This window comes from Palaemon carinicauda, chromosome 28 (assembly GCF_036898095.1).
Source record: "Palaemon carinicauda isolate YSFRI2023 chromosome 28, ASM3689809v2, whole genome shotgun sequence".
NCBI lineage: Eukaryota > Metazoa > Arthropoda > Malacostraca > Decapoda > Palaemonidae > Palaemon > Palaemon carinicauda.
This window is the reverse complement of record NC_090752.1, coordinates 9270126-9297220: the sequence shown is the minus strand read 5'-3', so window position 1 is coordinate 9297220 and position 27095 is coordinate 9270126. Positions and strand designations below refer to the sequence as shown.

Below are 27095 nucleotides of genomic sequence, written 5' to 3'. Positions count from 1 at the left end.
GCACCGGTGGTGCACCAACCTCCTGCACCCGTTCAGCCTGTGCTGCACCCGCCTGCACCGGTGGTGCACCAACCTCCTGCACCCGTTCAGCCTGTGCTGCACCCGCCTGCACTCGCTGCACCCAGTCGCAGCTCCATCTGCCAGGCGTACGATGTTGAACCACTTTCTGTGTTCACTGTTCCCAGTGTTGTTCAGCATCAGCCTTCTTTAAGGCAACCTTCGGTTTGGGATCAGGAGGATTACTCCACTCTTCCTCCTCCTCCCCTGGCTGCTCCACCGGCGGTGCAACTCTCGGTGGAGGTACAACAACCTCTTCCACCTGTGAGTCAGTCTCCTCAGCTGCTGCACCGAGCTCTACCCGTGCACCCTGATCCTGCTCCTCAGACATCTCTGCTTGCGGGAACTTTACCTTGTTCTGCACAGCCTCGGTCTCTTCACGCTCCACTCATTCCACAGGAACAGGAACAGGAACTTGCTGCACCTCCTCCTTCCACCTCTGTTGTTGTTCCTGCTCGTTCTGACTCTGCGGTTCAGCATTCGTATCCGATCCCGTCGCCTCATTCTGGGGTTGAGGTTTCGGATGATGAGGAGGCACACCTTGATCCCTCTTCGGACGTGGACGAATCCAAGCTCTCTCCACAGTCTCTTGATTTTCGCAAGGTCTTGGCTCTTCTCAGGGAGGTTTATCCAGACCATTTTGTCTCAGCTATTCCCCGCTCTCCACCATCTGAGTTTTCGCTGGGAGTGCAACAAGCTCAGTCTTCCTATACCAAGCTTGTCCTAGCTAGATCCTCCAAGAGGGCTTTTAGGATCTTAGGGGAGTGGCTGCAGTCTAAGCAACTTCTTGGCAAGACTTCCTTCATGTTCCCTCCAACGAAGCTCACTTCGAAAGCGAGCGTTTGGTATGCCACAGGGGAAGCTCCAGGCTTGGGAGTACCTGCCTCTGCCCAGGCTGACTTCTCAAGTCTGGTAGACTCGCCTCGAAGATCTGCTATGAGACGCTCAAAAGTGTGTTGGACCTTCTCAGACCTGGATCACTTGCTTAAAGGGGTGTTTAGAGCTTTTGAAATGTTTAATTTTCTCGACTGGTGCCTGGGGGCCCTCAGCAAGAAAACCTCTCATACGGACAAAGATTCTGCCATGCTGTTAATGTCCTGTATGGATAAGGCCATCAGAGATGGATCGGGCGAGCTAGCGTCCTTGTTTGTATCAGGGGTGTTGAAGAAAAGAGAACAGCTGTGTTCTTTCCTTTCCGCCAGCATTACCCCTTGCCAACGGTCACAACTTCTGTTTGCTCCTCTTTCGAAGTTTATTTTTCCCGAAGAGCTCATTAAAGATTTGTCTGCTGCCTTGATACAGAAGGACACGCACGATCTTGTAGCTTCTTCGGCTCGTAAGTCTAAGGCTTCCACCTCAGTCCCTAAGACTTACCGCTCCCCAGTGGCTGATACCCCTGCGACTAGATTCATACCGCCCTTTCGTGGTAGAGCCCCCAGCCGAGGAAGCTCCCGTCCAGACTCTTACAGAGGCAAGTCCAGGAAAGGATCCAAGCCATCCAAAGGAAAACACTGACTCTCCGCTTCTCCAGACGACAGTAGGAGCCAGACTCAAGACCTTCTGGCGAGCTTGGGAGATGAGAGGTGCAGACGCACAGTCTGTCAGTTGGCTGAGGTTCGGTTACAGGATTCCATTCTACCTTCAACCACCTCTGACCACTTCGCCCATCAACCTCTCTCCCAACTACAAAGAGGAGGACAAGAGACTAGCTTTGCACCAGGAGGTGTCGCTTCTTGTGCAGAAGAAGGCTGTGGTTATAGTCCGGGACCATCAATCCCCGGGCTTCTACAACCGTCTCTTTCTTGTGGCCAAGAAGACAGGAGGTTGGAGACCTGTGCTGGACGTCAGCGCTCTCAACGAGTATGTCACCAAGCTGACGTTCACGATGGAGACGACCAAGTCGGTCTTAGCAGCGGTCAGACAGGAGGACTGGATGGTCTCATTGGACTTGAAAGATGCTTATTTTCACGTTCCGATTCATCCAGACTCCCAACCTTTCCTAAGATTCGTTTTCGGAAAGGTCGTCTACCAATTCCAAGCCCTGTGTTTTGGCCTAAGCACAGCTCCTATGGTCTTTACCCTTCTGATGAGGAATGTAGCCAAATTCCTTCACTTGTCAAACATCAGAGCCTCCCTCTACCTAGACGACTGGCTGTTGAGAGCCTCCTAGAGTCGTCGTTGTCTGGAGAATCTTCATTGGACTTTAGACCTTATCAGAGACCTGGGTCTATTAGTCAATTTGGAAAAATCTCAACTCATTCCCTCACAATCCATCGTGTATCTGGGAATGGAGATTCAGAGTCAGAGTTTTCGGGCTTTTCCATCGGCCCCCAGGATAAGCCAAGCCCTAGAGTGCATCATGAGCATGCTGAAGAGGAGCAGTTGCTCAGTGAGACAGTGGATGAGTCTCACAGGGACTCTCTCGTCCCTAGCCCTGTTTGTCGAGCTGGGCAGACTCCACCTCCGCCCTCTTCAATTCCACCTAGCAGCTCATTGGGACAAGAGTTCGACTCTAGAAGCAACTTCTATCCCTATCAACCAAGAGATGAAGACCACTCTCCTGTGGTGGAAGCACAACCTCCTTCTCAGAGAGGGTCTATCCTTGGCCATTCAGACCCCCAATCTTCATCTCTTCTCAGATGCATCGGACTCGGGCTGGGGTGCAACCTTGGACGGAAAGGAATGCTCCGGAATGTGGAACGAGGAACAACGATCTCTCCACATCAACTGCAAGGAACTGCTGGCAGTTCATCTAGCCCTGTTGAACTTCAAGTCCCTCCTGCTAGGCAAAGTGGTGGAGGTGAACTCGGACAACACCACAGCCTTGGCTTACATCTCCAAGCAAGGAGGGACCCATTCGAGGAGCCTTTACGAGATCGCAAGGGACCTCCTCATTTGGTCAAGAAGTCTAAACCTCTCTCTAGTCACGAGGTTCATCCAGGGCAATATGAACGTGTCAGCAGATCGTCTGAGCAGAAGGAATCAGGTCATTCCCACGGAATGGACCCTCCACAAGAGTGTGTGCAACAGACTTTGGACCTTGTGGGGTCAACCTACCATAGATCTGTTTGCCACCTCCATGACCAAGAGACTTCCTCTGTTTTGTTCTCCTGTTCCAGACCCTGCAGCAGTTCATGTGGATGCCTTTCTACTGAACTGGTCCCATCTCGACCTGTACGCATTCCCTCCGTTCAAGATAATCAACAAGGTTCTGCAGAAATTCGTCTCGCACGAAGGGACACGGCTGACGCTGGTTGCTCCCCTTTGGCCTGCAAGAGAATGGTTCACAGAGGTACTACAATGGCTAGTAGACTTCCCCAGGACTCTACCTCTAAGAGTGGACCTTCTACGTCAACCTCACGTAGACAGGTTACATCCAAACCTCCACGCTCTTCAACTGACTGCCTTCAGACTGTCGAAAGATTCGCTAGAGCTCGAGGCTTTTCGAAGGAGGCAGCCAGGGCTATTGCCAGAGCAAGAAGGGTTTCCACTCGTAGGGTCTACCAGTCTAAGTGGGAGGTCTTCCGAAGCTGGTGTAGAGCCAATTCGATATCCTCTACCAATACCTCTGTGACCCAAATAGCTGACTTCCTGCTTCATCTTAGGAATGAGAGATCCCTTTCAGCTCCTACGATTAAGGGATATAGGAGTATGTTGGCCTCAGTTCTCCGCCATAGAGGTTTGGACCTGTCTTCCAACAAGGACCTTCAAGACATTCTTAAGTCTTTTGAGACGTCTAAAGATCGTCGTCTTTCCACTCCAGGCTGGAATCTAGACGTAGTCTTAAGGTTCCTTATGACATCTAGGTTCGAACCTCTCCAGTCAGCTTCATTCAAGGACCTTACCCTCAAGACCCTTTTTCTCGTTTGCCTGGCAACAGCTAAGAGAGTCAGTGAGGTTCATGCCTTCAGCAAGAACATTGGTTTCACGACCGAGTCTGCTACATGTTCTTTCCAGCTTGGATTCCTAGCAAAGAACGAACTTCCTTCACGTCCTTGGCCTAGATCGTTCGAGATACCTAGCCTTTCCAACATGGTAGGTAACGAACTTGAGAGAGTTCTTTGCCCTGTCAGAGCTCTCAAATATTATCTCAAGAGGTCTAAACCTCTCCGAGGACAGTCAGAAGCCTTATGGTGTGCCATCAGGAAACCCTCGAGACCCATGTCCAAGAATGGGCTTTCGTATTATATAAGGCTTCTGATCAGAGAAGCACATTCTCACTTAAAGGAGGAAGACCTTGCATTGCTGAAGGTAAGGACCCACGAAGTAAGAGCCGTAGCTACTTCGATGGCCTTTAATAAAAACCGTTCTCTGCAGAGTGTGATGGATGCAACCTATTGGAGGAGCAAGTCAGTGTTTGCATCATTTTATCTGAAAGATGTCCAGTCTCTTTACGAGAACTGCTACACCCTGGGACCATTCGTAGCAGCGAGTGCAGTAGTAGGTGAGGGCTCAGCCACTACATTCCCTTAATCCCATAACCTTTTTAACTTTTCTCTTGAATTCTTTTATTGTTGTTTTTATGGTTGTTACGGTAGGCTAAGAAGCCTTCCGCATCCTTTTGATTTGGCGGGTGGTCAATTCATTCTTGAGAAGCGCCTAGGTTAAAGGTTGTGTAGAGGTCCTTTAGTAGGGGTTGCAACCCTATATACTTTAGCACCTTGGGTTGATTCAGCCTCCAAGAGGAACGCTGCGCTCAGTAAGGAAGACGAACTTAAAAAAGAGGCAGAGTAACGGTTCAATTCGACTTCCTTACCAGGTACTTATTATTTCATTTGTTATTGGAGATAACTGTTATATGAAATTTGGGGATACTTGGCTATCCTTTAATCTTGTACACTGGTTTTCACCCACCCCCCTGGGTGTGAATCAGCTACATGATTATCGGGTAAGTTTAATATTGAAAAATGTTATTTTCATTAGTAAAATAAATTTTTGAATATACTTACCCGATAATCATGATTTAATTGACCCTCCCTTCCTCCCCATAGAGAACCAGTGGGACCGAGGAATAATTGAGGAGGTGTCAACAAGAAGTACTTGAGTACCTGGCCACAGGTGGCGCTGGTTAGTACACCCCCTTCTAGTATTGTGATAGCTGGCGTATCCCTCCTTAGATTTCTGTCGGGCAACGGAGTTGACAGCTACATGATTATCGGGTAAGTATATTCAAAAATTTATTTTACTAATGAAAATAACATATTTATGATTTTCTTTACATGGTGTTGTTTCTCTCCCCTCTTTAAATTAGTTATTGTTGGGCTTGGAAGGCATTCTCTGGTACATTTTCACCCGGCGCCACAGATCGACCCAGAAAAGGGATTTTGACGAAGGAAAAATCTATTTCTGGGGAGAGACCTGTGGCGCCCGGTGAAACCCTTCCCCTTTATTTTACACAATCCCACCCTTTCCTTTCCAAGCCATCATGGCCAATACAGAAGGATGTTGTTCAGATGGCGCTCGCGTCGTGGCGTGGGTGGTGTGGCGCTAGTGGTTGGCAAGGGCCTTTGTATCGGCCCATCCCTTTGACGAAGGAATTAACTAAATGGAAGACAACCTGTGAATAGTGGATTTCACGCGCCTTAGCTTTATACACGACACCCTAAAGGTGCTCGCGCGAGGGTTGTAACCTCAGCATTCCATGCTTTTATCTTTCTCTGGTATAATTGGAAGGTTTTATCAGAAAAGGTATATAAGAAGGACTCTTTTCACCGGGCGCCACAGGTCTCTCCCCAGAAATAGATTTTTCCTTCGTCAAAATCCCTTAATTCTTTCATTCTACAGTACTTTGTTTTGGGTATTGTTCTCCTGTCTGGTCTTAGGCTGCTGATTCTCATCTTAATTTGTTGGACAGGAACTCATGGTCTATTAAATTTCTTATTCCTGATGTAGATATTAATCTTTGGCACCGTTGTTCATTATGCATATTGCATAAGATTTTTCGTAATTCTGACCATCCTTTACGTTCAGATCTTCCCGAACAGTTCCATCCTGTTTGTAATACTAAGGATGCAGTTAATTCTAATAGTCAGGCATTCTCCATCATGAGGCTCAATAGTACACGGTATTCTAGAAATTTTATTCCAGATGTAATCAAGTTATGGAATGATCTTCCTAATCGGGTAGTTGAATCGGTAGAACTTCAAAAGTTTGAAGTTGAAGTAAATGTTTTATGTTAACAGGCTGATATAAGTTTTTTTTTTATAGTTGTCTATGAATTATGTTTTAATGTTGTTGTGTAAAATATATTACAGTATTTTGATTTTTCATTACTTACATTGTTTATTTCTAGTTTCTTTTCCTCAGCGGGCTAGTTTTCCCTCTTTGAGCCCATGGGCTTATAGCATCTTGCTTTTCCAACTAGGGTTTGTAGCTTGGCTGGTAATAGTAATAATAACAATAATAGGTCGGGGGTTGGCTTTCCTATTGATGGTAAAATATTAGAATGGTACAACAATCGTTATGGAGAAAATTAGACTGGGACGTGTCGGTTATGCTGTTTTGAGCATTTTTTATGATGATGACTGAAACCCAGGAGCATTTGAAGTTGGTTGGAATGAACTGGGTCGGTAATTAAATGTAGGAAAATATTTACTGTAACACAAAATTCCTAATGAAGAAAATAGTGAGTAAAATTGTAGAACACTACCACGGAACTACATTTCCATTGAAAAAAAACTTTTCCTTCAGTAAATGTTGTGCTTTCAATGAATTTTACATTTAATTTCACCATAAATAAACCGTTCTCCCATTACCCCCCTCTAACCAATGGACACAGGTGGGGGGAACCTGGTACTTTGGGATAAACATGGCTATTTAACACACAGATTCGTTAATAGGCTACAGAACCTAACACACCCTCCTAACCTAACTCTTAGTTCCGAGAACACAGACTTAACGGGGGGACTAGCCCCCAGACCCCGATTCCCAGGTCACAAACCAACCAAGGTCACTGACCTAACAGGGGTAAGCCCCCTGGACCCTCATACCAGGTCATAAGGAATGGGACTATTCATTGTCTTATCTCACTTGAACCATTTAGTTCTTCAGACATGGTTCAAGATGGAGACTCCTAGCACAGTTCTACAAACAATCTGGCAATACGACTTCCTGTTATCCTTAGACCTCGAGGATGAGTTTACTTTTAGATCCCAGTCTATCCAAGATCAAGAAATTATCTCGGCTTCATTCTGGGGGAAAGGAGATTTCAGTTTAAAAAGTTCTGTACTGTATTTTGGCCTACCTGCAGTCCCTCAAGTGTTCACAAGAATCTTGTCCTGGGCTCATGCCATGGGCATTAGACTTGCACTATCGTGATGACTGGCTTTACTCCACAGACCTTTTCTTTGCAAGTTTTGTAAAGATCTGGATGTTCGAGTTTAATCTCTTACGTCAGTCCTAGATCTTCAACAAGTGCTTCCGTAGGGGCGTGCTGCTCTAATTCAGACAGGTTGTAGTAGCCTTCTTCAAGAAGGAATCCCTCGAAGCAATACAGTGCTAAAGACTTCTGGGGCACCTCTCATCTCGGCCACCTCTCATCTCGGCAACAGTTGGTTCCTTTCGGAAGGATGCTCTTGCGTTCCATCCAGTGGGCGCACTAGTCCCAGTAGTGCCAAAGGATGCTCCCGCCATCTTTTCAAGTCACACTTCCTACAGAAGTCAAGATGGTCTATCTTGTTGGTTTGAGAAGGGAACCTGTTGAGTGGGTCCCCATTGTAGGCCCCTCCTCAGGAGTTTATCCCAGTTTGATTCTGGTCTATGGACAAAAAAGGACAGGATTCACCATATCAACAGTCTATAATTGAAGGTGTCATACCTAGTGTTTCTCCATTTCGGGGACTCTCTTCAGGGTCACTGGATAGTGTTGATGAGCAACACCGCCACAGAAGTGACTCGAGTCAACAAGCATGGGGGTTTGGTGTCTCACTATCTTTGTCAGTTCATAGTGACAATGCATTGATGTGCCATGTCCAATGCAGTACACCTCACAATCCAGTTCATTCTAGAGAAGGGGAATGTGATTGCAGACAATCTGAATCTTCTGGGTCTGATAGCCTACTCGGAGTGGCGTTGGTCCTCTGGTGGTGAGAGAACTCACTTTCTGGGGTTCCTTGATCATCGATATATTTGCCACGCACCTGAACAAGAAGCTGGAGGTCTACTGCTGTTCAGTTCCCAAACCATCATCGGTGATCGGGGTGTTGGAAGACGCTTTACAACCTCCATGGGACGAAATGTACATAAGTACGTAGCTCCTATCTGTCTGATAAGAAGTCCTCAACAAGACAAGGTTATTTCAGAACCTTGTTCCCCCTTTCTGTCGGATAAGAAGTCTTGATCAAGATAAGGTCATCTTAGAACCTTTGACTAATGCTAGTCTCTGAAATGGTCTCTCGCAGAGTAGTACCCTGAGCTTCTTGATGTGCTCGTAGAGGTACCAAGAGCTTCCCAGTCGGACCCCACTCTTGTGTGCCAGTTGCACATCAGGAGGTACCTCTAGTCTATCTTTTCACAGTTGGAATACTGCTCTGCTCGAGGCTACTATTCCTGTTATAGCAGACTTCTTAATTTTCTTTTGGGAGGAGAAATTTCTGTTAGTCACCATGGGGAAAACCATATTTTTCATTTAATGATGTAGATCTTTCCTCATCATGTGAACTATCGGCTTTGACCTTGAGCATCGTACAGTCTTACCTGCCTTAAGAAGTCAAACCCCCTTGTCTTTGTGTGTGATCAAGTTTCTGAGGTCCTTCAGATGGCACCTTGCGAACTTTACCGAAAGCCTCTGAAAGGGATCTTGCCCTCAAGATGGTATTCATGTTACCCTTGGTATCTCTTACACAAGTGAGTGAGCTTCCCCACCCTTAGTTGGAAGTTAGACCACTCCCATGGAACTGGGTTTGTGTCCTTCAGGAACTGAAGGGTGCTCCCTACGAACCATTATGCCAGGCATCAGAATGCCACCTGACATTGAAGATGGTTTTCATGCTCGCTTTGACTTCGGCTAAACGTTGCTGAACTCCATGGTCTTTCGTACGATGCCGCCCATTCAAGGGGGTGGGGTTAGGTAATGCTTGGCTTCGTCCCCGAGTTTATCGCCAAGATTCAAAATCCGGGGGTAGCGGATCTTGGATTCGGTCCCTTTCTGATTATGAGTCTTCATAACGTAACTGATGATCCAGATCAACTGTTACTTTGATAAGTGATGAGTTTGAGGTTATCTCAAGAGAACAGCAGGAGCTCACAGGAAACAATCTCAAGAGAACAGCAGGAGCTCACAGGAAACACCATTTCTGCTTGGATTCACAAGGTCATAAACGTAGGACTGAAATCCGATCCTCCTCCACAGAGAAGACAACCAGAGCTCATGGTGATAGGGGCATCAGCACGTCCCTCGCATTCAAGAAGAAAACACCGACGCAGATTATACAAGCGGGCGTGTGGAAGTGTCAGACAACCTTCACCACCCGCTACCTGCAAGACGTGACCCACAGGAACAAGATGTTCTCCATCGGCATTGCGGTGGCTGCACAACACATGGTTTAAATACCTTGGGCTCCTTGATGAACAAGTAGCAGATTGTTGAGGGCAGAGGTTACCCGGGAGTTGGAATAAATGACAAATTTGAAGTTAATTTGAATTTTTGCTAATGAGACAAACCTGTTGCTCATACAATTTTGTCCTGCCATCACCTGCCTGCAATCAAAAGTGACCAGACAACACTGGGGTGTGTTTGAGCGGGGTTGACGGCTACCCCCTACCCCCTGCTAACTAGCAATGGGGTAGTTACACCTCGCTGAAAGTCTTATGGCTAGTCTTCCAGCTTTGCCGAAAGTATATCCCTAAAAAAGAGCTCAAGGTTTGTATCGTTAAAAAAAATACAAATTGCTTTCAAATTTGTCACACAGTATTTTACCTAGCTGTACAAATGCATATTTAAATTTTACTACCTGCATCCACCCCACAAATCCTAACATGAGTTACAATGGTGTGCCTAGTGTAAGCCAGAGTCTGTCAACCAGATATCCAGGTCAAGAGTAGCTATCACATTGGTCTCCAGATCCTCGATAATTCTTTATCGGCCCTCTCCAGCTCGGGTTTGTTTAGCTAGGAAAAATACAAAAATATTTAAAATTTGTTATTTTAGTGAGTAAATGATGTACTGTACTAAATGGTCATTTAATTCCATTTGAGTTTTAATAATTGATGTATATATGAGTGTTGTATGGAAAAGAATATCACCATTAAGAAGTGCTACAGGGAAGATTTCTGTACTGGTATTTTACTTTACTTTTTTTTTTTTTTTTTTTTTTTGGAGGGGAGTGGAAAATTTATATTAAGTATATATTTAATAATGGTCATTACGAAAGTGTTCTTTTTCCAGGTTTTTTTTTTCCATGAGGAAAGCTCAAAAGATGGCCCTTTTAAAATTAAGCTCTGGTAGTTTCCACATGATTTGGCAAACATGTAAGAGGTAAGCATGCTTCTTGTAGAGTCCAGTACTATATAAGCATACAGTATGTACTTGTTAAGGTTTAGAAACTTGAGAATGTAATCTGTATGTTGATGGCTTTAGGTTTGTAAGAAATATTGTAATGATAGGTCGAGATGTAGTCCTAAGTGGATTACTCTGCTTTTATAATGTATTATGCTTTCAAATTGTTTCGGTTAAGTAATATAGAGCTATAGGAACCTCTTGACGCTTATTGTAAGTTTCAGGAAATAAGTTTTTTAACCAAATTATATAAGATACTATTTGTAAATTGGTCATGGCAAACTTGAACATTAAGGTAAAAAAAAGTACAGTAATGTAATGGATCAAAATTGCCGAATCAATTTAGCTATTAGATGTATTTTTTCTGTTTCAGATGTCAAAGGAGTGCATGATATTTTTCAATATTAAACTTACCCGATAATCATGTAGCTGTCAACTCCGTTGCCCGACAGAATTCTACGGGAGGGATACGCCAGCTATCACTATACTGTACTAGAAGGGGGTGTACTCACCAGCGCCACCTGTGGCCAGGTACTGCAGTACTTCTTGTTGACACCACCTCACTTTTTCCTCTGTCGTGCTTCCGGCAAGACATTCTGGGATACGCTTATGATTTTGGAGTTCTGTTCACGGCTTTTGGTGAAGTATTTCTCTCAGATTTCGGCTGTCGCTATACTGGAAACTTTTCTAATTAGCTTAGATAGCTTTTATTTAGTTTTGATTAATGGTTAACGATCTTTTTGCTTGATTTGGAATCCCCCTTGACTAACTCTTTGATTCAAGATGTCTGACCTTTCACAAGCCCCACCCCATAGACGATGTAGGTCTTGTAATAGGCGTGTTCCGAAGGCCTCGGTTGATCCTCACACCGCTTGTTCTGACTGTAGGGAAAGACCCTGTCAGTTGGAAGATCGATGTGAGGAATGCGCCGGACTTTCGGAACTTGAATTTGTTCGATTCCTGAAATATTCAACCAAGTTAGAGAGAGAGAGAGTTAGGAGGAGTTCTTCTCGCTCTTCACTTTTTTCCTCACCACATGACCCTCAACCTTTTCCTCCCCCTGTAGTGGCTACCCCCGAACCTTCTATTTGTGCTCAACCTGATATGTCCGAAGTTTTGCGTGCCATTCAGGCTTTAGGTGACAAAGTGGAATCGGTGGTTAGTGACCATAAGTCTCTTATGGCTGAAGTCAAAGAGCTTAAGGTCAAAAGTGCAGTGGGAGGTGATAGTGCCAGTGCGGTGCCAAGTGCTAGTGTCAGTGCAGTGCCAGTGTCAGTGTGGTGCGTGAGGGTACTTCTGTGCGTGCCAGTCGTCCTCCCAGTCCGGGACCTCTTGCAAGCTCCCAAGCCCAGGGGAGAAGCAATGTCGAAGGGCAAAAGGGTTCGGCAGGCCTTGATCGGCGCACAGAAGTATCCTCGGTGGTTGCGGGCGTGTCTTACAGAGACCGTCACTCCCACCCGCAGACGATTGAGCCCGTCTTTTACTCGTCTGCTGAAGAGATGTCAGGGAGAAAACGCTGGACTCAGGTCTCAAGACCTCTCAAACGCAAAGTCCAGACCTCAAGAGCTTTACAACCTGGTTGCAGTCATTGGATTAGCTCTGACTCTCCGCAGTCATCAGGTGACTGCACACCTCCTAAGAGGGGTAAGGTGATGCCGCAACAGACCTCATCTTCTGTTAAGGCTTTGCCTCAGCAGACCTTAGCGTCTGTCGACCCCAAGTTGACTTTGCTGCAGTCCATGCAGTCACAGCTTGCGGTCTTAATGCGTGAGTGTCAGGCTGAGAAGGTTACACCTCCTCCTGCGATCGCTCCGCCTAACCGCAGTCCAGTCTGCCAGGCGTACGAAGTTGAGGCTCCTCAGGATACCTTACCGCGTACTGAGTTGCCAGTTACCAGCGGTGTGCAGCAACCTCAGCAATGGGAGCAGGAAGCTTATGCCTTACTTCCTCCGCTTCCGCCTGCGGTTCCACCAGCGAGGCAACAATCTCTTGAGGTACAACAACCTCTTCCATCCATGAGGCAGCCACCTCAGCACTCGCTGCAGCGACCTCAACCCTCCTCAAGGCGAGAGCCTCAACACCTTAGGCTAGCACCTCAGGAACCTCAACTCGCGAGACAAGAACTGCGTTCTGCGCAGCCGCTACCTCAACTCTCGCAGCTCACACCTCAGGAACCTCAACTCGTTCCTCAGGAACCTGCTACTGCGCATCCGCAACCCTTACAGCAAGCGCAACTCTTGAGACAAGAAACTCATGCCAGGAGTCAGCCACCTCAACCCATGCGCCTACCTTCCTCTACTCTTCTTGAACAGTCTTTGCAGCCTGAACCTCAGGTTTTAACTCAACAACAGAGACTTGAGGATGAAACCACAAGCGTTTATGCACCCGCTTGTTCAGATTCTGCTGTTCAGCATACCGCTATTACTTTACCTCTCACTTCGCTACACTCTGGTGATGAGGTTTCTGAGGAGGAAGCTGCGCACCTGGATCCCTCATCAGACGTGGAAGAAACCAAGTCTTCTCCTCTACCCATTGACTTTCGTAAGGTCCTGGCTCTTTTCAGAGAGGTATACCCGGACCATTTTGTTTCTGCTACCCCCCGCTCTCCTCCATCTGAGTTTTCGCTGGGCATGCAGCCTGTTAAGTCAACGTATACTAAGCTCGTCTTTGCTAGGTCCTCTAAGAGAGCTTTAAGAATATTAGGGGAGTGGTTGCAGTCTAAACAGCAACTAGGGAAGACTTCCTTTATGTTCCCACCTACTAAGCTCACTTCTAAAGCGGGCGTATGGTATGCCACAGGAGAGGAACCAGGCTTGGGAGTCCCTGCCTCTGCCCAGGCTGACTTCTCAAGTTTGGTCGACTCTCCTCGTAGAACAGCAATGAGGCGCTCTAAGGTTTGCTGGACCTTCTCCGATTTAGACCACTTCCTAAAAGGTGTATTTCGTGCCTTTGAGATGTTCAATTTTCTAGACTGGTGCCTGGGGGCCCTTAGCAAGAAGACCTCCCCTGCGGACAAGGACTCGGCCATGCTTTTAATGTCCTGCATGGATAAAGCAATTAGGGATGGATCTGGCGAGCTTGCTTCAATGTTTGTGTCAGGAGTTCTTAAGAAAAGGGAGCAACTTTGCACCTTTCTTTCTTCCAGCATCACACCTTGTCAAAGGTCTCAACTCCTTTTCGCTCCGCTTTCTAAGTTCTTGTTTCCCGAAGAGCTTATCAAGGACTTGTCTGCGGCCCTGATTCAGAAGGACACTCATGATCCTGTGGCCTCTTCAGCTCGTAAGACTAAGGTTGCTCCCTCAGTTCCCAGGACTTACCGCACCCCAGTGGCTGATACTCCTGCTTCAAGGTTTATTCCGCCCTTTCGTGGTAGAGCCCCCAGCCGAGGAAGCTCCCGTCCAGACTCTTCCAGGAGCAAGTCTAGGAAAGGTCCCAAGACTTCAAAAGGCAAACACTGACTCTCCTCCTCTCCAGACAGCAGTAGGAGCCAGACTCAAGATCTTCTGGCAAGCGTGGGAAAGGAGAGGTGCAGACGCCCAGTCTGTCAGGTGGCTGAGGGAGGGTTACAGGATACCATTCTGCCGCAAACCCCCTCTGACCACTTCTCCCATCAACCTCTCTCCCAACTACAAGGAAAAGGACAAGAGGCTAGCGTTGCACCAGGAGGTGTCGCTCCTTTTACAGAAGAAGGCAGTGGTTATAGTCCGGGACCATCAATCCCCGGGCTTCTACAACCGTCTCTTTCTGGTGGCCAAGAAGACAGGAGGTTGGAGACCGGTGCTGGACGTCAGCGCGCTCAATGCTTATGTCACCAAGCAGACGTTCACTATGGAGACGACGAAGTCGGTCCTAGCAGCGGTCAGGCAGGAGGACTGGATGGTCTCGTTGGATCTGAAAGACGCTTACTTTCACGTTCCTATTCATCCAGACTCCCAACCTTTCCTAAGATTCGTTTTTGGAAAGGTTGTGTACCAATTCCAAGCCCTGTGTTTTGGCCTAAGCACAGCTCCTATGGTGTTTACGCATCTGATGAGGAATGTTGCAAAATTCCTCCACTTATCGGACATCAGAGCCTCCCTTTATTTAGACGACTGGCTGTTGAGAGCCTCCACGAGTCGTCGCTGTCTGGAGAGTCTCAACTGGACTTTGGACTTGATCAAGGAACTGGGTCTGTTAGTCAACTTAGAAAAGTCCCAGCTCATTCCCTCCCAATCCATTGTTTACCTGGGAATGGAGATTCGGAGTCAGGATTTTCGGGCTTTTCCATCGGCCCCAAGGATAAGCCAAGCCCTAGATTGCATCCTGAGCATGCTGAAGAGGAGCAGTTGCTCGGTGAGACAGTGGATGAGTCTCACAGGGACCCTGTCATCGTTAGCCCTGTTCGTCGAGTTAGGGAGACTCCACCTCCGCCCTCTCCAATTCCATCTAGCAGCTCATTGGGACAAGGATTTGACGCTCGAAGCAGTCTCTATCCCGGTCACCGAAGAGATGAAGACCACTCTCTTGTGGTGGAAGACCAACCTCCTTCTCAAGGAGGGCCTATCGTTAGCGATTCAGACCCCCAATCTTCATCTCTTCTCGGATGCATCAGACTCGGGCTGGGGCGCGACCTTGAACGGACAGGAATGCTCGGGAACGTGGAACAAGGAACAGGAAACGCTCCACATCAACTGCAAGGAGCTACTGGCAGTTCATATGGCCCTATTGAACTTCAAGTCCCTCCTGCTAGGCAAGGTGGTGGAGGTGAACTCCGACAACACCACAGCCTTGGCTTACATCTCCAAGCAGGGAGGGACCCATTCGAGGAACCTGTACGAGATAGCAAGGGACCTCCTCATTTGGTCAAGAAGTCTAAACCTCACCCTAGTAACGAGGTTCATTCAGGGCAACATGAACGTCTCAGCAGATCGCCTAAGCAGAAAAGATCAGGTCATCCCCACGGAATGGACCCTTCACAAGAGCGTGTGCAACAGAATTTGGACCTTGTGGGGTCAGCCTACAATAGATCTGTTTGCCACCTCCATGACCAAGAGGCTTCCTTTGTACTGTTCCCCAGTTCCAGACCCAGCAGCAGTTCATGTGGATGCTTTTCTGCTGAATTGGTCCCATCTCGACCTTTACGCATTCCCTCCGTTCAAGATCATCAACAGAGTCATTCAAAAGTTCATCTCGCACGAAGGGACACGGCTGACGCTGGTTGCTCCCCTTTGGCCTGCAAGAGAATGGTTCACAGAGGTACTACAATGGCTGGTCGACGTCCCCAGGACTCTCCCTCTAAGAGTGGACCTTCTACGTCAACCTCACGTAGACAAGTTGCACCCAAACCTCCACGCTCTTCGGCTGACTGCCTTCAGACTGTCGAAAGATTCGCTAGAGCTAGAGGCTTTTCGAAGGAGGCAGCCAGTGCGATTGCCAGAGCAAGGAGGGTATCCACTCGTAGAGTCTACCAATCCAAGTGGGAAGTCTTCCGGAGCTGGTGTAGAGCCAATGCAGTTTCATCTACCAATACCTCTGTAGCCCAAATAGCTGACTTCCTATTACATCTAAGGAATGAGAGATCCCTTTCGGCTCCTACGATTAAAGGGTACAGAAGTATGTTGGCTTCAGTTCTCCGCCACAGAGGTTTGGACCTTTCTTCCAACAAGGACCTTCAAGACATCCTTAAGTCTTTTGAGACTTCTAAAGAACGTCGTTTACCCACTCCAGGCTGGAATCTAGACGTAGTCTTAAGGTTCCTTATGTCGCCTAGGTTCGAACCTCTCCAGTCAGCTTCCTTCAAGGACCTTACCCTCAAGACTCTTTTCCTCGTCTGCCTTGCAACAGCTAAAAGAGTCAGTGAGGTTTATGCCTTCAGCAAGAACATTGGGTTCACATCCGAATCTGCAACATGTTCTTTACAGCTCGGATTTTTAGCTAAGAATGAACTTCCTTCACGTCCTTGGCCTAGATCGTTTGAAATTCCTAGCCTTTCCAACATGGTAGGTAACGAGCTAGAAAGAGTTCTTTGCCCTGTCAGAGCTCTGAAATATTATCTTAATAGGTCAAAACCTATACGAGGACAGTCAGAAGCCTTATGGTGTGCAATCAAGAAACCTTCGATGCCCATGTCCAAAAACGGAGTTTCGTATTATATAAGGCTTCTGATTAGAGAAGCCCATTCTCACATGAAGGAGGAAGACCTTGCTTTGCTGAAGGTAAGGACCCACGAAGTGAGAGCCGTAGCCACTTCGATGGCCTTTAATAAGAACCGTTCTCTGCAGAGCATAATGGATGCAACTTATTGGAGGAGCAAGTCAGTGTTTGCATCATTTTATCTTAAAGATGTCCAGTCTCTTTACGAGAACTGCTACACCCTGGGACCATTCGTAGCAGCGAGTGCAGTAGTAGGTGAGGGCTCAGCCACTACATTCCCTTAATCCCATAACCTTTTTAACCTTTCTCTTGAATGCTTTTATTGTTGTTTTTATGGGTTGTTACGGTAGGCTAAGAAGCCTTCCGCATCCTTTTGATTTGGCGGGTGGTCAATTCATTCTTGAGAAGCGCCTGGGTTAGAGGTTGTGTAGAGGTCCTTTAGTAGGGGTTGCAGCCCTATATACTTTAGCACCTTAGAGTTGATTCAGCCTCCTAAGAGGAACGCTGCGCTCAGTAAGGAAGACTAACTTAATAAAGGCAGAGTAACGGTTCAAGTCGACTTCCTTACCAGGTACTTATTATTTCATTGTTATTCTGAAATAACTGATTATATGAAATACGGGATACTTAGCTATCCTTTAGTCATGTACACTGGTTTTCACCCACCCCCCTGGGTGTGAATCAGCTACATGATTATCGGGTAAGTTTAATATTGAAAAATGTTATTTTCATTAGTAAAATAAATTTTTGAATATACTTACCCGATAATCATGATTTAATTGACCCACCCTTCCTCCCCATAGAGAACCAGTGGACCGAGGAAAAAGTGAGGTGGTGTCAACAAGAAGTACTGCAGTACCTGGCCACAGGTGGCGCTGGTGAGTACACCCCCTTCTAGTATAGTGATAGCTGGCGTATCCCTCCCGTAGAATTCTGTCGGGCAACGGAGTTGACAGCTACATGATTATCGGGTAAGTATATTCAAAAATTTATTTTACTAATGAAAATAACATATTTTCCACTGATATCTGTGTAATCGACATTATCAAGTATCCCCTTTTCAGAAACAGAATGAATAGAATTCCACTACCCTGAAGATGATTTTTATAATGCCATCATCACTTCAATGGATGTTCATTGCATTTTATATGCTAAAAAGAAGTTTTTGTCGTAGAAACTGCTAAAGTTGAGTTTTTTATATTTTTTATAATTTCTGTGCTTTGTAATAAAGTAAAAAGTTTTGCTGAAAGGCACATGGTTATGGATTATTTTCTGCAGTTTCAATTGAAGTAGTTAACGGCAGATAATCATATAGCTACAGTATTTTATACTAAAAAAATTAAATTTTTTTGTACGTTTTGGCGGTGATTTTGTAAGGGAAAACTGAATTGTTACTAAGTTTGAGCCAAAATTTATCATAGTGAAACTTTGTTCCGACACCCAGTACAAACCCTTTCACCGTTTACCTATATGAAAATGTTACTTGTGCAGAGCTGAACTAGCCATAAGACTTTAAACAAAGTAAACAACCCCACTAACCCTATTAACATATCTGGCCTTTTACTTTAATCTTACATTTTTAAGGGAGCAGTCATCCTCTCAGTGGGAGCAGTTTGGTAGGCGATGGAATCTAGGAAATTATTTCCTGTTTTTGGGCATTTGTACTCTCCCCGTTGTGTGTGTGGACCCTTGGACAACTCTTAGGTGTGGACACAATCACTTCCCATAGCGAAGTAATTGCAATCACCACTGGAGAAATCTCTTTTGTTGCTGCCTCTTGCAACTCGTAGCATCCTTGGAGCTTTTGAAAGAATAGTTTCAAGGTTATTTCAGTTAAGGGCATATTAGGAGCGCATACCTGCCTCCCTAGGGGTTGACCATGGTCTTCCCCTCCGAGACTGGGGCTGAGTGAACCACCAGAGCATCTCGTGCTCTTAGCTGGAGCACTCTCTGCATCTGCTCATCACCCTTCATTCCTGCAGCTTCAGCATACAAATAAGAACTGATATAAACTGGTACTCTTCAGAGTCAGAAGTTTGGGGTTCCTCCTCGATCCTCCTAATGCTAGAACGTGTAGAAAACACAGCCAACTTAGGTCAGTCTTTTAAGCTTGCTGATTATGTGGCTGCCCTCAGACTGAGCTTGCTGAGAGAGCTGAGGACCATAGCGTTTGAAGCACTGAGCTTCCCCACCAGTTATAGAGAGCCTCTCTCGTCTGCAAGCGAGGCCTCACATGTGGCATTCCCCCCTCGGGTTTGGAATGAGTGCTTGATTCATTGGTCCTCGTTCCTGTTCTTCAGAGCACCCAAATGGGGATGCTTGTTTACCGCTTGTGGTCGCTGCCTCTCCCATCGACGAGCATTGTAATTTATAACTCTTCGGAGTTATTGCGTCATATGGTGGTGCTTGTGGCGGCTGCCTCTCATCATCATGCCAACAAAGCTTATAGAGTTTTATGAGGCCAGGCCCTTTGGGACCCTGCCTCAGGCATTCCTCCCTATATGGGGAAGAGCCCTTTTTTCCTGCTGTGCATCGGTGCAGAGGAAAATCTTTCTCAGCCTTGCTTGCCACCATACAAGCACCTGCATCCTTCTAGAAGCATGCTTGACAACCTTCTCTGGGAGCACTTGCAAGTGCTAGTGGTCTTCTCATGTTTGGGCAAACAGCTCTTTCATGTGATAGAGCAAACCCAGACACTTTGCACTAGTGAGCAATATCAGGGCAAGCTCCTCTAACCTATTCATGTGAAGGCAAACCCACACTGAGCAATAGTAAGGTGAGCAGGCGAGCTTCTTTCGCTGACGAGGGTCTTTTTGAGCTCTGAGCACGGGCAAGCACCTCTGCCCTTTCATTTTCATGAGAGTCCACTCAGACACTGAGCGGTAGGAAGGTGCACAGGTGAGTTTATATAGCTGACATGATCTGCGCAACTACAGTTGCTCACCAACACCCCTATAGTGAGGTTCTGGTACGAGGTACTTGGGTTGCACATATGCGCTTGCCTGTACGACTGCCAGACCTTGCCGGGGAAGTGGAAACCTGCGGCCATACAACGAGGCTCGTTAGACAGAACCCTCGTGTTACTGCAAATGGTGATGCCTGCTGACTGCTTGTGGCCTCCACATGCCACAAGTGTGCTCCTAGGGCACTTAGTCTTGTGGAACATAACCTTCAGGATTATTATCTCGAACTTTACCCTACAGGTTAGAGAGCTCATCAGAATTTCACATGGTATCGGCCTCCAACCCCTTGCGGTCTCCACCTTATCCCGTCATGCCCTAAGGGGCACAACGGTCTCACGATACATAGTCCTTCGAGGTACTCCAACGTGATGGAATCAGTTCATGCTTATATTTACGAACAAATCAAACAAGTATTATGCTTACAGGTGCGCTTGTCCCATCCACAAGGTGAGCTTGTACTGCTAACAAAGGTCTGAATGCTTTGCTAGCTGTAGGTAGTAGGTTGGTCATGGCACCAACCACCCGTTGAGGTACTACCGCTAGAGAGTTATTGGATCCTTTGACTGGCCAGATGGATCCCTCTCTCTGATTACAGCTATTTTTCTTTGCCTACACATACACTGAATAGTCTGGCCTATTCTTTACACATTCTCCTCTGTCCTCATACACCTGACAACACTGAGATTACCAAACAATTCTTCTTCATCCAAGTGGTTAACCACTGCGCTCTAATTGTTCAGTGGCTACTTCCATCTTGGTAAGGGTAGAAGAGACTCTTTAGCTGTGGTAAGCAGCAGCTTCTAGGAGAAGGACAAGCCTAAATCAAACCATTTCTCTAGTCTTGGGTAGTGCCATAGCTTCTGTACCACGGTCTTCCACTGCCTTGGGTTAGTGTTCTCTTGCTTGAGGGTACACTCGAGCACACCTGTCTTTTTTTCTCTTCCTTTTGTTTTGTTAGTTTTTATAGTGTTTATAAGAAATATCTATTTTGGTGTTTTTGCTGTTCTTGAAATATTTTTTTTCTTTTCTTTCCTCACTGGGCTATTTTCCCTTTTGGAGCCCCTGGTCTTATAGCATCCTCCTTTTCCAACTAGGATTGTAGCTTAGCAAGTAATAATGATAATAATGAGCTCCTCGACGGTTGCTTGCGCGCACACGAAGATGTTCACTATGCTATGGCTAGTCGATAATCATTTAATTTTGAGCAATGAAGCAATGATGCTGCGCTTCATCTCATACATATTATTTCCCCAATGATTCCATGAGGTACCTCAGGGGAGCTCGCACACGGAAATGTGTTCACGATGCTTGAGCTCATGTAAGAGCACTGGCCCTGAATCAAGGAAGTTGCAACTTGACACCTGCATGCGGACGAGGAAGTCACTCCTGCCAACAAAGTCTGTTCTTTTTGCCAGTTGCATGCGCTACCCTTGCAGTCATGCACAACCATGAAGATCGCAGTCATATGCACAACCATGAGGATTGCAGTCATAGGCACAGTCATGAGTTAGAAAAAGCTACTTACCATCATAAACAACCTACTAATGGTTCTTCGTGTTTGTGAAGAACACTATTTCAGTCATTTTGATATAGGGAACCAATTGCAACCCTCTACCTTCCCGTAACCAGACATAAGTGGGCTTCTCCTCCAACCCCGTCAGGTCATCCCTAACATCTCCAGATTGTAAGTGTAAGTATCAAAGGTACTTGGACTTTGAAACTTCGCATAAGCGAGTGTGTTCCCGTGAGGGGGAACAATCTGAGCTTATTCCAGTTTTGCCAATCGGGAACGGAGGAATCAGAGATGTATTCGTCTATTTTAAGGGATGCCTGACAGCAGGGAGAAGGCGGTCTCGTCGCGAACATTTATCAATGTTCTACGATCAAGTTTAGGCACAACAAACCATTTGGACCACACCTAGGTCTTCGTCCTGCCCTGGGGTAGCTGTCACGGGATTCCTGCCATAAGACCCGGGGGAAACATTTATCTTCTAGCGGTAAAATATCTGTTAAGTGTTTACTGATCTGTAGCCAGACTTGTGTGCACAACTACCTGTCTGACAAATGTGATTGTAGAGAAGTCTCAATCTTGTCTTTTGGAAGTACTTTGGTTACATAAAACATAGACTACCAACTCCCATTCTAGTGAAGGCAGTTGGAGGACAAGGCTTAATCATCCCTTTACAGAGACTGTAGCTTGCAACAAATTTCATGACTCTAAAGCAATCGACTTGAAATGTTTTACTTTATAAGCAACCCCTCGGGCACTCGATTGAGGTTGGCCTTTCAATTGAGCCAGTTGATCCTTATTCCTCTTAATTGAGCCATCCAACCCTCCGAGGTGGGTCAACAGACACAATCCCCAGGCAGCACTGGCTGCCCTACTGGGTGGTCTGTTCCGCACACATGAGAGTGAGTGAGTGTGAGTGTGTGAACTGTAATTGCAATCATCATTGTTTTTGTTAGCAATTGGAACCTTTTTGAACTTACATAATATACACATAGGCAGTATTCGCTCACAAGCTTTATTTTTATCACTTTCATTCAAAAGCTAATCAATCACATCTAACTTTTCACCTGTCATATCTTTGATATGCAGGCAAGTGTTCTTGTTGTCAGAAAGTATTGTATCATGCATTATTGTCGTATTTAACAGTTTCTATTTCCCCTTTTTGATGTCCTCACAACTTGTATAAAGGTTTTTGAGCAATTAACTTGTGTGGCTGCTTGACAGTGAAACTGGGAGGTAAGTATACAGTAGAAAGAAATGTCGCATTATTGAGCATCTCTTTTCTCCATAATGGGAAGTGCAGCAAGTGAAGTGACTATTGACTCTTAGAGAGCAGCACCTTGCACTTCATCCAATCTTCTAAGAATTGTCCGGCTATAATGTTTCAAAGTTGGAGAGTCTTTGTTGCTTCATAGGATGGTTTAAGACTGTGTAACATATCCTTAATGATTTCACATTCTAGTAGTAGAAGGGACTCGTTAGCCTAAGCTATTTGGTTGTAAAAAAAATTATTTGCTGACTACCACACAACTCCAGCTTATCTTGCATTGATCCCCATAGTATTTTTCCAAAGTTTTTGGTTTTGTGTGGAGAATAGCTGCATGTATTGTCCTAGTGACCACATTATGTACTGCTCTTATAACCTTGATTTGAGCATTAGTGCTGATGACATCATATGAACTCATTTGAAGTGTATGAACTTCACACCTTACAGAAATACCTTCTGCTCCTCTTGTGTGCTGCTACTCGACTTGAGATCTTTTAGCTCTGCCACCCTACTTACTTAGTCCTCACGCAGGTTATCCAGGTTATATTACTTACTTTGTATTCATCACTACTTCTATAGTCCTCTTCGCTATTCCTCTCAGGTGTCATTTCCTTTTCTCTCAGGATCTTCCCTGCTTTTACATTTAAGCTATTGTCAATTGTTAAGAAATAATTTTCTGTACTTTGATCCCCTGTTTATACAACCACACAACCAACATTGCACAGATTTCTCTACCAGTTTCTCAGTCTGTCATTTTTTTAATGGTAGCAGTAACAATGCGCAAATTTCCATCTATGATAGCTGGGAAATTAACTCCAATGAACTGGCATCCACATCAGTTACAAAGGTCTGTTTTCACACAAACCATGCAATGGGAAAATTCGCCTTTCAGATAAAACATTTTTCCCCTCCAGATTTCATTGTCATAAATTGGGTTGCTTTCTGATTCGGAGAGAAACCTAATTTACATATAATTGGTGCTATCATTTTGGACCTAATTTACATGTAACAAGTGCTATCATTTTGGAAATCCCAGACGTTTTGAAGACTGTTAAGGGCAACCCATTCACAGTTACAGTTTCAACAGCAAGATTTTGAATAGCCTCATTGCTAACATTTTTATCAACATGTAGTTTGGGTGTCTTTGAGGAGAATTCTCTATTGTTGAAAACATGACTACTGTAATCTGCTTTAGACTAAAAGCTTTTGTTCATGTGGTTGCTTCTCTTCAACTACATCTAGTACAAGTAACAAGTTTACTCCATTTGTTTATTCAGGACTGTAGAAACTTGATAATTAAATCCAATGACTTTTCTCAAATGGTTTCACTTCAGGGAAATAATTTTGTTCTGTAACTGGAATACAAACCTACGCTATTTAGCCTATTAGGGGTTATTACTTTTGGCGAAGCTGAAAAGACTAGCCAATAAAATTTTAGTGAGGGTTAACTACCCATTCCGCTAGTTAAAGGCAGTAGGGGGTTTAGGTTGCTACTGCTCCCATTCGCACACTTGTGATTTACCTAACTTTACCTTTGGCTCGAATTTTGAACGGTTGTTGCCGTTTCTCATCCTCACCAAGTTATTTTTGGATTGCCATTAATTACTTTTTGTTTGTACTTTCTCTTATTAGTGTGTGTGTGTGTGTGCCAACCATGCATATCTGCCCTGGACTTGAAGGCCGGCCCTGCGATACCTTCATGTCGGCCATGGAAACCGATCGTCACACCCTTTGTCCCACCTGCAGAGTTCAACGGTGTGATAGGGAAAACAAAGAGTAGTGAGTGGTCTAAGTTTGGGTGCTGGCAGAAGAAGTCAAAGCGGGATATTTCTCCTTCGAAGTTTTCTTTGAAAGAGAAAATACCCAAGGCTTCCTTTTCTGCTTCCCGACCTTCCTCTGAAGCTCCTACTCTTACGGCCTCTTCCGAGAGACCGTCGAATAGTAGTGTAGGCCCTTTAATTGTTGGTTAACCCCGGTCCACGAGAGATGGTTTCGCTTTCCCTAGCGAAGCAGTCTCACCTCTACCCCCTGGTGAGGTCTTGTCTTTCTCCTATTGTACAGGTGGAGTCGTCCTTGGGGCTTCCGGGTCTGCCCTCCAAGGACTTCTTGCTGTAGCTCATCATCCGTGGTGCTAGTGTGCAGCCTTCGTCGACTTCGGAGGTGGATCCTCTGGCATACATCGACGTAATAATGTCGGAGGCGTCTTCTGCTGCTGCCGCCGACGACTCTACCTCTTCAGACTCCTCAGCTGTTGCTGCCGACTGCGCTTCCCCCGTTCCTGATCATCTTTCGAGGGGGATGTAAAGTCTTTTGTCTCTCTCCTGCGGGTGTTTCTCCTAGGAGGAGGAGGAGTTCACTCATAGAGACTCCTACAGAGGTCTGCTGCTTTTAAGGTCAGCTTGCTGATCCTCCGGCCCCAGAGGGCGTCATCGTTTACGCTTTAGAGGTCGACCTACGCCATCGGTGAAAAGGCGCATCTTCGGCTCTTCAGCCTTCTCTTCGCAGCCTTTCCCCGCAGAGGAGCCTCCTCTTCCGTCGTCTCCTGGCCCTCAACCTTCGCCCGTTCCTGTGGGCTACTTTTCACTACCTCCCATTCCTTACCTCTCTCTATCACTCTAACAAATGATATCTTTGTTGCTCCTCAAAGTTTCATTTATATTGAAAATCAATCATGATTCAATTTTCCTTACTTTCTCCAATCTCGCACCATTGGTCACATCCGGTATTTTCGAAATTTCCGGTAAATCCGCGATATATGTATATACATGCGTTATGAAAAAAATCCGCCAAGTGGTGAATCCGCGATAGTCGAACCGCGAAGTAGCGAGGGATCACTGTAGTGGTGAGTGACAACACAACAGTAGTGGCTTACATCAATGAACAAGGAGGTATTTTTTCACAAACTCTATCCCATCTAGCAGTAGATATACTGAGATGGGCCGAGATGCACTCGATACCCCTATCAGCACACTTCATTCCAGGCAAAAGGAATGTGCTAGCCGACAACCTGAGCAGAGCATCTCAGATAGTGAGTACCGAGTGGTCTTTGGATCATCTGGTAGCCAACAAAGTCCTGAATTTGTGGGGTTCTCCTACTATGGATCTCTTGCAACAGCTCCGAACTTCAGGCTCCAGTTGTACTGCTCCCCACTCCCAGCCAGAACATCGGTCAATCTCTCAATGACTCTCATAGCTCCGCTATGGCATCATGTGGAATGGTTTCCGGACCTTCTGCAACTCCTCTACGACACGATTTACTCAAACGACGACATGCCAACATTTTCCACAAAGCCCTAGCTTTGCTACAACTTCACCCCTGCGGACTATCCAGCATCTCATCACTCGGAGAGGATTTTCGCAACAAGTTGCAATCAGGATGTCTGGATACCTGTGGAAATCATCAGCAGCAGTCTACCAGGCAAAGGGGAAAGTCTTCTGTGGTTGGTGTCGTGGAAAGGGTATCTCTCCTCTCGATGCCACTATACCAGTAATAGCAGAGTTCCTTGTATATTTGCAATGAGGAAATGCGCCTTTCAGTCTCGGTGGTTAAAGGCTATTAGATTGAACGAAATGGACATTTCCTCATTGCTAGAACCTTCCTTACTCGTATGGAGTTACAAACTTACCTGTCCTCAGTCTGAAGCGAGACCTCCCCCATGGAACGTGGTTCGAGTTCTCAGGTCTCTAAAGAGACCTCCCTATGAACCATTACACCAGGCACCAGATCGCCACCTCACTTGGAAGACAGTGTTCCTACTAGCTTTGGCTTTGGCCAAGCGAGTCTGTGAACTTCATGGTCTCTCGGACGACATCACCCATTCAAGGGGATGGGTAGAAGTAATATTCAGCTTCGTCCCCGAGTTTGTAGCCAAGACTCAGAATCCTGGAGTGGCGGATCCCCAATTTGACTCCTGGATTTAGTGTCTCCACTGTAACTGATGACCCGGATCATCTCTTATTCTGCCCAGTGAGGAGTTTGAGGCTGTACCTCAAGAGAACAGCCGCAGCCCATCCCCGTGTGCCCGCACTTCTCATCGGCACAGGGAGGAACAAGAGGAGGGTACTAAAAACTCCATCTCTGCTTGGATTCAGAAGGTCATAGATCATGCCCTAATTCAGGACCCTCCTCCTTTACGTTGCCCCATAGATCACGATGTCTGGGACGTAGCTACTTCCTTGGCGTTCAAGAGAAACTTCTCAGTGACCGAGGTTCTATGTGCTGGGGTGTGGAAACGTCGGAATACGTTTACAGCCCACTACCTGGAAGACGTGACCCACAGGAACTCGATACGATCTCTATCGGTCCGGTGGTAGCTGCACAACAGCTGGTTGTATACCTCAAGCTCCTTATTGGTCAAGTAGCAGAAGGTTGAGGGCACTGTTACCTGGTTTTAGTCTGTGAATAAAAAGGTTTGACAGGTTCTTATTCTTTTCTTCATCCTCCCCTCTCTTGGGGAAAGCAGCATCCTGGGTTCTCTGCACAAGCTGACCTCAAACCACTACAGATAAACCATGCTTCCTTGTGTACCTAGTATTCAGCTTGTACTGTTGCATCCCCATACCCTGACAAGGTGTTATTGGGAAAGTCTTGGTGACGACAGTTTCTCCTTCAAAGACTGAATAACTTTTATACCTGGACAGTCACACTACTGAATATCTTGACACAGCTTG

The 27095-nt window shown here is 46.0% G+C and overlaps 1 long non-coding RNA gene across 1 annotated transcript in view; it reads left to right on the top strand.

Moving 5' to 3' along the window:
• LOC137621983 (uncharacterized) overlaps nucleotides 1-27095 on the top strand; it is a 46325-nt gene that overhangs the window by 12975 nt on the left and 6255 nt on the right. The window contains exons 2-3 of the long non-coding RNA XR_011040312.1: nucleotides 10442-10531; nucleotides 17749-17869. This is a non-coding gene — a long non-coding RNA (uncharacterized lncRNA). The remainder of the gene's footprint in view (nucleotides 1-10441; nucleotides 10532-17748; nucleotides 17870-27095) is intronic.